Here is a 12,268-nt window from a genome sequence, read left to right on the forward strand (position 1 = left end):
GTAGAGAGTTTAGCACGAAACATACGCAATGTTCAAAGAGGGATTTTTCAGTTCCGAGTGTGAGTTGACCAGTACCCTTCATTTTGTGCTGGCTTTCTGCATGCAGGTGAATTTTCTCTGTGGTTCACCTCTGTAACAGGGCAGATCCAAGGGGCACATTACAGCAATTCTGTGGGACTGGTGCAACAGAAGATTCACAAAATGAAAAGTGAGAAGCAGCATGGCTTTCAGAGCACAAGGTAGGCATTTTAATTTGGTGGAACGCCATTCCCTGAGCAAGAACATCAGTGTCTCTGTTGATGGAAAGTGCCATGGCCTAAAACATGTCAGCGAGCAACACAGTCTGACAGCAGAGTCCCAGAGTTTAACATCATTACCCTACACCATGTTGGTTCCAAATTCAGCAGTAACAATGCCAGGGGAAGGTCACCACCTATGAAGAGTTCATCACTCGGGGACTGCCCAGCCTCAGCCTTCCCCAACCTCACCTATTTACACCAGAAAGAGAGCAAAATTACAACAACGTGCTCGCTTAATGGAGCCATATGAAAAAAAGTTTTCATTTGTATGCCTGTAGCATAAAAAATTGCACATATCTCCAGTCTGAAGCTTCATCTACTGAGGTTTTGCACCAAGACATACAGCATGAGTTACTGTGTCTTTGTTGGGCTCTGCAAGAACAACCTATTTGACTGATGAGCAACTGGGGACAGGATTCAACCCTGAACATCCGTACAGAAACTCCAGATGACATTTCAGCAGAAACAATGGAAAAGGGACCTGTAATCTAGAAGGGCTGTGGCAGATAACAGCTTTGTTTTCACCAGCTAAGCCACATACAAGTGGCATGGGAATATTTAGCTCCAAAAACACAAACCTTTTGGTACGGAGTTAACAGAGCAGCTTCACTGACTGTCAGTGATAAGAGGATAAAATTTATAAGGGAGGGAAAGTCACTACAACACTCAGAAATGTTGCATTTAAGTCTTGGCTATTCCACCACCCATGGCAATGCATAGCATTTGGGTTGAACCTGTGTACAAACAAAATAAGCCTCGTAGGAACTGGATTCACAGAACAAACAAACTTTCAGGACTCGATAACCAACAGCAGTTGGTAAGAAATGCCCCAGGCTAGGATGGTGCTTAATCTCCCTAGGGAACCCATGTCTTCTGTGCTACTTCCCATCACGACAGAGTTGAGCTGTGCAGCAACATGGGAAGCTGGTGCAACAGCAGATCCAAAGAGAGGACCCCATGATACTGTATATGATACAGTACCGCATGATACTGTGACAGCAAAAAATCCCAAATCTTTGCTGTGCTGGATGGGTCGGTGTGGGGGGACTAGGGTGGTGGTGAAATACCTCCTTCTGCTTGCCTCCCTTCTCCCTCAGATTCCAGCTGGTCAGATTTGGCAGAGGCATAGGGATTTGTCCTGCAAAAGCACTGCCCTGTTGTGAAAGCTGATAAACAAGATGGCCTTGGGATCCCATGCTTTGCCACTACTGTGCAGTACTTCATCTTTCCTTCCAAAACCCCACTTTCCTCCCTTGTACCTTGTCCCATCCAGCTCCCCCCACTCCAGTCTCAGAGCTACGCTCAGCCCATACCTTTCAGCAGCTCTCCTCTCCGCTGGCACTTTGCTCAAAAGCAGGAGGTGCGTTACCGCCTAGGGCACGGAAGAGACGGAGGGCTGAGGCTCCTCCCTGCAGCATCAGCGTAACACGTCAGCAATGGGTCCATGTGTGTGGATGGCAACAGTCAAGAGTGGGCATGGGGGACAGAGGAACAGAATTGTGTCTGTCCCAGGACAGAGTGGGGCATGGACAGTTTCCAGTCTCTAATGTCAGAAATATTTGGTATCCTGCATATTGAAAATGGTGGTGTCAGTTCAAAAGGAGCTGCCTTTGGCTGCTGCTTCAGCCCAGGGTGGTTTAACAGATGAATAAAGAAGGGTCACTCAAAAAGTGCAAGTTCTACCCAAATAAGTTAACTAAGCTAAGTTAACTGAGAAGCCGTAAGTCCGTCAAAAAGCATATCTTGAGGAACAAGTAGCTAAAGACATAAAAACATGTAATAAAATCCTTTTCAAAGACAACAGAAGCAGGAAGCCTGCCAGAGTGTGTCTGTAGGGCCGACAGATGATTGAGATGTAAAAAGAATGCTCAAAGAAGATAAGGAGGAAGCACAAAAGCTAAATGAATTCTCTGCATCCATGCATCTTCCATAGGGATACAAGGAGGTCCCCACACTGGGGTTTTCTTTGCAGAGAAAAGCAAGGGGAACTATTTCAAGATGAAGAATTGGAAGAAAAGGTTTTAGGAAAAAACAGTAAATGAACAAGAGTAAATTCAAGAATTCGATATTTTAGAAATCTTGACTGGAATCCAAACTGAACATGAAATAATAAAGGCTGAGCAATTAAACTGTAGCATACAATGCCAGGCTTAACTCAGCCTCGGTACTAGGCAAAAAGCAGCAAACACAATGCCAGTGTTTGAGATGTGTTTTGAGGGGATGCAAGGCACAGGTCTGACTTCCTTATGCCTGAAATCGGTAGAAAGAATAATGATGAAAAGAATTACTGGCCCTAAGAGAGAAATAACATATCAATTCCTCATCACATAGCTTTTGTAGAAGGAAGCTGTATGGCACGTATCTGAGTTCTTTGAAGGAGCTGATGAGCATGTGGATAGAGGTGATCACTTGATATAAAACTTGCATTTCTACATCATTTTTGACGAAGTCTCTCACTAAAGACTCTTAAAAAGCCTCCTAAATTCTCAAAGAATAGGAGGGAAGGTCCTATAGAGGATTAAAAGGAAACAATTTGTGCTGTTCAAAACATTCATAAATGATCTGGAAAACACGAAATGACAAAACTTACCGATGAGAAAAAATCCAGGGTAATACAAATTAAATCTGATCACAAAGCCTTGCAGATGGTTTTAAAAATACTGTTGAAATGCAAGATGAATCTCAGTTCTGACGACAGCAAAAGCAATGGACACAGGACAAAACAAACATAACTACGTGAACACAGCAGTGAACTTAAATTAGAAATTACCACTGTGTTTAAGAACACAGCAGTGAACTTAAATTAGAAATTACCACTCAGGAAAGACACCTTTGAGATGCTGTTTGAGTTCTACCAAAGTGTCAGCCGGAATTCAAAAAGGCAGGTTAGGAAGTGTCTGGAAAGTGATCGAAAACAAACCAGAAGGCACCATCTTGCCACTGTACAAGTCCCTGGGGCACCTGCTTGAATATTTGTCACTTGAATACAGCAGCCAGTTCTCATCCCTCCATCTCGAACACAGAGACAGTAGCATTAGAAATAGCAGATAGAAAGCTACGAAAGATGACTGAAGGAACGGGAATTTTCTGAACAAGGAAGGACCAAGTAAAAAACTGCGATCCTTCACCCTTAAAAAAAGTTGTCAGAGGGATAAATGCAAAAGCAATGTCAGAAATAAAAGAGAATCATGGAAGAGCTAAACAGGAGATTTTTAATCCATCATTTCTCATAACATAAGCACTAGGAGTTCATTCCAAGAATGTCAGAATCTGGGAGGCCATAGGGAAAGAAGCTTTGACATGTACTTATCCTGTTCTTACTCTCCTTCCCCAAACAGCTGTTGCTGGGCACAGCATCACAGACTGTGAGGAACTTTAACCTGACCTTTCTCACGAGCTGTGGCACTTTACCAAAAAACACCACAATGTGCTAGTCCAAGACAATTGGTCCAGCAGCAGGCTGGTAGGTGGCAGTCCCCACACGCACACACTGCCTTTTGGGGAGGCAGTAATCTCCCTGGAATATCTGCAACTTAAAATAGGGGTAGTGTGAAAATTATGAAGGACTCAGACCAGTCAGGGGTAGATACAATGAAAACTCCCTCTGAAGGGGATAATCACCAATTATTTTGCTGAAAAAATATACAGGTTCAGAAGGCAGGGGGCTAAAGGAAGAGTACAGCAGTTAACTCTTGCCATGTAGTGAAAAGATTCATGTGTGGCTATCAATACAGGAGAAATATAAATTTCTGTATAGGAAGGTGGGACACCAATCCCCACAGTCTTCTTGGGTTTAAGCTCTGTGCTTTCTTGTGGTCTGTGAATGGCATGGCAGATTACATTACGTTACACACTGGAATGATCTGATTTCCCTGTTTTCTACCATGATGTGATCTAATGGGCCCCCCAGCAAGAACGCTGCTGGTGGCTTGTCACTCATGCTCGCTGCCTGACAATGTCACAAAGCACTGCATGGATTCCTGTTATGTATCCAGAACTATTGCATTATGATATTAAATCTACTAAATGTCAAGCCATAAGAGATGGGACTTTCTATACTATAAACAAAACACTCAATACTGGCAAGCTCCCAACACTGAGAAAGGATAGGAAATAGGATCAAATAGGGAATAACTCTCTTCTCTTTCTTCTCCATTTCTATATTCCTCCTCTGTCACAGTTACGGTAACACATTAACCTCTTCACCTTGCAGAATACATCCATCACAGCTATGCTGAAAAATATGCAGAAACATCCAGATACTTCAGCCATAAGTAATGGAAACAAACCTAATGGGAAGGACATCAGATTCCATGCATCTGTGTTTTAGCCAATCTCTACCAGACAACTGGGTAAAACCCAGCCCAGGCAGAAAGGTTATTCCACAACTACCTGCTGCAGGCTTCTTTGTCATCATCTACTACTGACACAATCCAGACAGGATGGCCAAACCACGGCTATGATACAGTCTGAGAAGACCTGGATTTAAAAAGCTTGATGCAGATAAACTTACACCTGCTTTTGCAGTTAGGTGAGTGACCCAAAATAGATGCATCTGCAAACATGTCTGAAAACTGCCTAAGAACACACTGTCTCGCAAAAATCTTAGTAATTTCTTGCTGGCCTGAAATTTTCAAGAGAAGAATCTTTTTCCAAGACATTTTATTCACTTTAGTTTCTATCTGGGAAGCATGCAGGCAGCCAGAAAGAAAATCAAAGGGAAAAGAAAAAGCAAAGAAAAAGGAAAAAAGGTTATTTCCAACAAAACATATACATTAAGTATTTTGTCTATTCTGAATTGAGTTGATAATACATAAAGAATTAAGTGGCCTGGTTTTGTTACCCTCAAGATAAACTACTTCCCCATGTTCTTAGTTCGCTTCCAGAAAGTAACACTGTCAACAAGGGAAACAGAAGTCAAAGTGTGGAAACAAGGGAGATTTCAATTGTTGTAAGTAATTGTTGTAAGTAATAATTCAGCAACTGTGGAATTGGGAGCATCAGGACTGTAAATCCACATAAAGCTGAACGTTATGAATGGAAGCTGTCTAGTCTTTCCCAATCTCCCATCTATTCCTGTTCCCACATTCAGATATGCTGCACACAGAGCAATTCATCCTCTCACAGCTTTGCTCTCTGCAAACAGCTGCTCAGGCTGTCCACAGTGACAGGTCATTAGTGGGCAGTTATTTTTTCAGGACTGAGTGCACAGGAGTGGCAGTGCTATAAAAGCTTCCCTGCAGAGCTCTAAGAACTGATCTGGGAAGAGCTCTTTCCCAATTTGCTTTGCTTCCTGTTAGCGAAAATTGTCTTGAAAGCTCTGTGTCTTGTTGCTCACCTGCAACAGTCCTCTTTGATCATGTCCCAGGATTTTCAAAAAGCTCAGTCATCAGCATCAGTTGCAAAGCTATTGCTATTCTAGTGCTGATCTTGTCACCATCACCCTCACAAACCACATTCAGTTTAGCTGATATGACTACAGCCTACTGTGCTTGCACAAGTGGTACAATTATTTCAATTAAAGGTGTGAAGCCAATTCTCTTGCAAGAATAAGCTTTAACTGTAAGAGTACTGTTCTAATTCTATGGTTGTGCATCCAACCAGGAGAGTGTACAACTTAACTGCCTGGTCCCATCCACATAGCACCATTTATTGCAAGGAGATGTGGCTTTAATTCTGAACAACAGCGTTAATTTGCTATTTAATTAATACAATGCTTCCCATCATTCTGCTAATTGATCTCCAAAGATACCCCCTACCATTTCAGCTGAGGAGCATCTCTGCACTTCTGAGAGATTTTTCTTTGGAAATTTATGGCTATATTTATGGCCTCTACTTTCCTATTCTAAAGAAGTATTGCCAAACTTGATGAAATTCAATATTTTCATCAAATCCTTTCAAAGCTGCCAACTTTTTCTTCTATATCCCCTACTCCATAATTCCTGCTACTGAATTATTAGAGTCTCTCTAGCAGCTTCTTGATACTAATCAGTCAGGTTCTCTACCTTCTGCATTTGTATGGTGATTACACTGAGCTGGTCTTGTGACATCCCAGGTTATCATCTTGACAGCAATTACAAGACCACAAAAATTGAACTGTCACAGAACCGACTGGAGTACCAGAGGAGGAAGGAGTAGATTACAACAGAAAGGGGGAAGTTTGACTTATTTTTCTTCACTACAAAATAATTCTTCTGGATTGCCATAGATTTTCTTTAACTGCTGCCCAAGAGTCCAGACAGGAACAACTGCCTTACAGCTTCTGTGTTGCCAGCTGCTCTGATGGCATACAGCCAAAGCATGCTTGCTGTGTTCTGTAGTGTTCCATGTCAGAGGTTTCCAGTTTAGGCCCATGAACTGGGTTTCAAGGATTGGCTATTGGGACCAAAGAAGATCCAGCTCACTGTCAAGGAGGCCTCTGTTCACCACACAGGAATTTGTACTTTTCACTTGGAAATCTGGACGAATCTGCAAGCCCAAAGAAGGCTGGAAGCCACAGAACAAGAGGGACAGAATACATTCCTCATAACAGCACATTTTCCAAGCCTGTCCTACATTCATCTCACCTAAGAGCAAAAAAGGGCCAGTTACTCAGGGCAAGGGACCATAGATCCTGTAGCCAGACCTCTGCTCTGGAGTCTTCCGCCAGCAGAGCTAGTTTCTGATCTTCCTCAGCATAGAGAGAGGTCTAAGAAAACTTTCTTCTCCTTGCTGGTCTCTTCGGAGCCAAATCTTTCTTCTCTTTGCTGGTCTCTTTCAGAGACTCTTAGGTGTTAATCAATTGATCATCATCTGTGAACTATACTAAGTTACAACAGCATCAAATTTGGCACATCTCACTATATAATACATTGTGCTAATTCTTCTTTACAGTGTTCAAATCTTAAAACACAAAAGCACTGCTACTGATCAAAAAAAGAACATCTTCCCGGTCCTTAGAATTTATTACCATCCCTTCTGAACACTAACAAGTACCAAAGTAAGTCCTAGAAGCTGTTTCAATGGTACCCCGTGCATCCCTGAAAGACAAGCATGACAAGAACACAGGAGTCAGAAGTCTAGGCTATTACAATTATGGCTAATTTTGAAATAACACTTAAAATATGAGCTACAGACAAGCTAAGCAAGGGATATCAAGCCAAAATCAATGTGGGTTGCATGAGCTGCTGATTTTCTTCTTTACTGCATGCAAAGACAGTAGATGGAGAAAAGAAGGGAGAGAAAGGAAAAGAGATTCTACTTCAGTGATTTGAATCCAGTGCTGAAGTGTTCAACAAAACATTCCTTTCCAGGATTTAAATTTTCCTTTGATGAGCACCTTTTGACTCAGTGGGATTTGCAAAGCTTCCATTTGAAGCTAGCGAAAAGTAACCTCATTCCTTATTTCTTCTCCCTCCCTGCACTACACCCCTCTAATCACGATTAATATATCTAAACATGCCTGATTAAGCCAGATAGATGATGGGCTCCTAATCTGAACTGATCAGGACTCTGGAGCCGCCAAAGTGAACCTGCTGTCTCTCTATCAGACAGAGCAATACGGGGTCGGTAATGCAGCCCCATTAACTGTTTCCTACAGAATGAATTTTCCCTGACTGCTCCTTAAGAGCAGACACTTGAGGAATGCCGCCTGATGGGAAGTTGCTTTGAATCGTTTCTTTTAGCACAACTGTCGAGCAGCTCCTTCTCAAGCCCTCCAGACAAACAACTAAAGTATGAAAAATGTAGCCACTTCCTTCTATACTACTTTATTTTAAATCTCCTCATACCTTATCTTGCTAACTGCCTCTCAGTTTCTCTCATCTTTTCTTGGTAAACTTCAGCACTGACTGATATATGGTCTACTGCAAGTATGTGGTTATCAGAAAACCAACCCTGTTCCCACTGTGCCTGTGTGTGTATGCAAGCAAGGGATCTGCTTTTGCATACAGGTGGAGCTTGCACTTTGTGAATTCATAAAATTGAGGGCTGCAACAGACCACTATGATCAATACACCATATCAGTACACCAAATGAACTGTGTTCAGCGTATTTGCACTAAGATTGAAGGTTCATTGAAGGATAAATGGATACAGGGCAGAAAAAGAGAAAAATGTACACCTCTGAATTTGTTCCGGAATCTATGCACATGTACACACACCTGCTTTAATGCAGGTGTAGCCCTTTACAATCTTTATCCTCTGAGATCAGTCAAGAAGGATCAAGTGGGCATCTGACCATGTTTGGGCTCTGTGAAATCCTGTGACTATTATTCTAAAACTGGTCTTTGGTATAATTTCAAGTACCTTCAAATCTTCTCTGAATCACACCAGCTGTGAACAGCTCTGGGGAATTCTGCTAGCTGCAAGTCAGACAGAGAGATACTTCTCAAATCAATCATACAAGAGACTGGGATGAAGAGTAATGACATATTTCACACATTTATGCTACCAGGGAGGACTTTTCAAAAGTCACTTCCAAAGCAAAAGAGTAAAAACAGAAACAAGAATCTGGTACTATCAGATTTGATTAAAAACAACCAGCCACAGGCAATAAAACCCACCTACAACTAAATACAGATACTCCAAGGTGCTTTCCTTGTATTTGGGTTTCAAAATACTCAAATTGGGAAAAGAATACAAAACTGGGAAAGAATACTCACGATTCCTTATTTCCAGCTTTGACTGTCAGAGAGAGGATTCAAAAAAACATAGTTTCCAGCATGCTGTTCTGTAAATCTGAGCTCTTGCACTGTAACTAAGAGCTGAGGAATTCTGGTGTTCACGCAGGTCTGCATATGAATACACACTGGATGTGCATGTGAATGTTAACTTCCCTTTATCTACTCGAAGTCAGGCACTTTGAAACGTGAAAGGGAAATCTAGGGAGAAAACCCGTAAATATTTGTGCTAAAATAGGAGTAAGTTCACCTTATGTCGTTTGTTCATTTCCACAGCGTTTATGAAACTCCTCTTTTCTATGTAAAAGATGAAAGATGCAACAGAAGGCTATAATGTCTTCTGGGCCTAGAACAGCCTAGAGAATTCATTACTAAGGCATTAATCCAATCTAGTAAAAATAGTTTTTAATCTTGGACTCTGTATAGGAGCAATACATTTGAGTGGGATATGTGAACAAAATGCTATGAAAATCTGCTTGTATATACAGCTGGGTACAAAATACTATGTTTCCAATCAGCTACTGCATGTTTCTTTGATAAGGCCAGCTGATAAAAATTTGTGTAAAATGGGAAGAAGAGCAAGGTCAGTGATGAAACTGTTATTTTCCTTGCCTTTTTTTCTTTTTTCATTTTTGTAAGATTAGTCCTGTCATCACAGATAACTGTGCAGAATCCGAAACTCCAGTACTAAAATTAAATGGTGTGCCAACAGATATGATTTTGCACAAAGGTAAAACTACAATTAGCTCACTAAGAAAAAGTAAAGTTTCTTTGTCCTTTTAAAGATAAACCCATTTTTGTACAAAATTTCATGTGACTGCACAGTTTGCGGGATTTTTTTTTACAGAAGTTTGCCTTGCCTCTTTTACTTTGTATATTTTTCCTCTTGTCTTGTGCTTTTATGAAAGAATGAAATACAAAAGTCTAGTTCAACATACACTTAGCTATGATATTGTAAACACAAACATGGGAAATCTGGTAACTAGGTTTTCATGGTGCTCTTATCTTGGATGTTATATGTAATTGCAGCTCAGCCACCTTTGTTCTGCGAAGAACTGACAAACGGATACACATACAAAGCCTCGCATTTAGGTAAGGACAGAGCAACTGAAATGCTACTAGTGGAATCTGTGTTGTGGTATAATGAGCACGGTTGTGATACCTTCATTGCATAATGGCCCAACTTGCATATTTTCCTTTGGAGCCTCTTTGCTGTATTAACTATATTTTTTTTCTGCTTAATGGGTCTTCACAGCTCAGCTTCCATTTAAACACAGAACCTCTTTTACAAGGCCTAAGTGCTACAAAACCACCTTTCTATAAATTAAAGTCAGCCCATTTGTATCTGCATTTGGGAATGGTTCTGAAAGGGTTTTAAAAGAAATCAATTACAATAATTCATACATATAAAGATGCAACTGCCAACAGTCAATCCAACTTTTCTTCTCGTTATAAGATAAGTGCGAATGCCAGCTTGTTACTATTCCTGGGGTTTTCTCTGCACAGTGATTGTACCATTTTAAGTAGAAGTGTGGAACATATTTCATGTTTGTCAACGCATTTTTTAGTTCACTTGGATTATGATACCTCTGAAACTGAAGTGCAGCAGCAGTTCCTGAATGATTTACCATGTAGACATTTTTACTCTGAATTAGGTACAACTCATTCTTGTTTACCTCAATCCAAAATTGAATTATATAAAATCGGAATGGGTTCTTATTATTTGGAATAAAAACACCCGGGTCATACCTTAATGTAAGAATATTGGTTACTGAACTAACATGTAGACTGAAACTTACTTAAGCACAAAAAGTTGTTTATAGGTAGATCAAGTCTGACATCCTCCATTTCCCCTTCCCACAGCATGGGCACCATCATGGCAAGGAGGTTCATTGGAACCTCTCTGCATAAACCTTGTACACCCTGCAAAAATAATCATGGTCCCAGTCCTTCAGAGAGCAAGTAATCAATTGCTGCTCTGCAGCAGGGAGGCACACAGCCTTCAGACTACTCAATAGACTGCATGTGGCAAAAAGGGAACACTGTGCAAAGGGTGCGAATGAGTCATTCGACATTTCAGGTTGACTGAAGTCATTCTGCTACATTTATTTCCAATCTTGATGTGCTATCCACACTTGCATATTAAGCAGGATGGGAAGAAAGAGATTCAAATTATTTGCTACAACACATGCATGGAAAACAGCAGACTGCATGTGTGTGAGAATGAGAGATCATATGCATGAGTGGGTGAACACAGCATCATGGGAAGCGCCTTTTCTACCTTCATACAGGAGCAGGCATTCTACATGCAAGCTTGAACACATCTCAGCAAAAGTATGTTTGAACCTGTGTATCTCTAGGGAACTGATTATAAAGGAAAGATGTTCATTTGCAGCATGCCTGAATAGAGGAATAGAGGTCCCATGAGCAAACTTCAGGTGATGTGTGTTGTGTTTTCTTTGGCAAATACAAATCTGAACAAGCTGGTCTGTGTACACTTGAAGGGTAGGTATGTGTGCTGTGTGCATGTGGGTGACAAGGAGCACCCAAGAGCATGAGCAGGTGTCAGCTGAAGCTGGAATTTATACATTAGTCAAACATCATTAGCAGTGAACCACTTACTTAAGAGATTTCCATGGAAAGAATACATGGCAACCTCTCAAAATACGATCTGGCCTAACACTATGCTCCTTCACTCCTGCTCGTGCTTCCAGTTTAAAGCACAAGTTCACAGGTAGCCTGATTTCTTATAGCTCACCCCCAAGTCTGTTTGATCCTTGCATATTCAGCAACTTCAAGCATTAAGCCATTTGAAAGTACAGGCTCACCTCTGAGGCTTAGGAGCCTCAGTTCATGCACTTGGGTTTGAAACTCTGGACAAAGACACTGACTCAGCTCTCATTTAAGAAAAATGTACCTTTCCATATGGAGACAGATTCTGGTGAAATGCCTCACAGGAAACATTTTCCGAGCATGAAGAGGCAAACATACTTCATGAGATATTCAAGTCCAAGTGATACGGACTCAGTGCTTTAAAAATAAGATAATCTCGCTGTGAATATGGAATCATTGGGCCACACACGAACTAATTCTTGAGAAGATGAAATATTAGTTGGGTGGGGCAAGCAAAGTGGTGAAATCTTGCTTCAAGCTAAAAACAGTCTGGCTTGGTTTTGTACAGAGCCAATGATACATTTACATCTAGAAGAACAGACTTGCAGCATGCTGCATAGGTAAAGAGCACCACCAGGATCTGTGTTGTGGGGTTTTTTTTTTAATGTGTAAATTGTTGTGTCCTTGAAGTTGTTAA

At 41.1% G+C, this 12,268-nt stretch overlaps 1 protein-coding gene across 7 annotated transcripts in view; it reads right to left on the bottom strand.

Annotated features, from left to right (window-relative positions):
• GRAP2 (GRB2 related adaptor protein 2) overlaps nt 1-12,268 on the bottom strand; it is a 106,195-nt gene that overhangs the window by 18,785 nt on the left and 75,142 nt on the right. Inside the window, exon 1 of one of the 7 annotated variants that reach the window (XM_019292728.3) lies at nt 1,613-1,757. The exons of the other annotated variants lie outside the window; for them this stretch is intronic. The gene's annotated coding sequence lies outside the window, so the exon portion shown is untranslated. Of the gene's footprint in view, nt 1-1,612; nt 1,758-12,268 lie in introns of those variants that run through there. 7 annotated transcript variants of the gene reach the window in all.

Source organism: Corvus cornix, chromosome 1A (assembly GCF_000738735.6).
Source record: "Corvus cornix cornix isolate S_Up_H32 chromosome 1A, ASM73873v5, whole genome shotgun sequence".
NCBI lineage: Eukaryota > Metazoa > Chordata > Aves > Passeriformes > Corvidae > Corvus > Corvus cornix.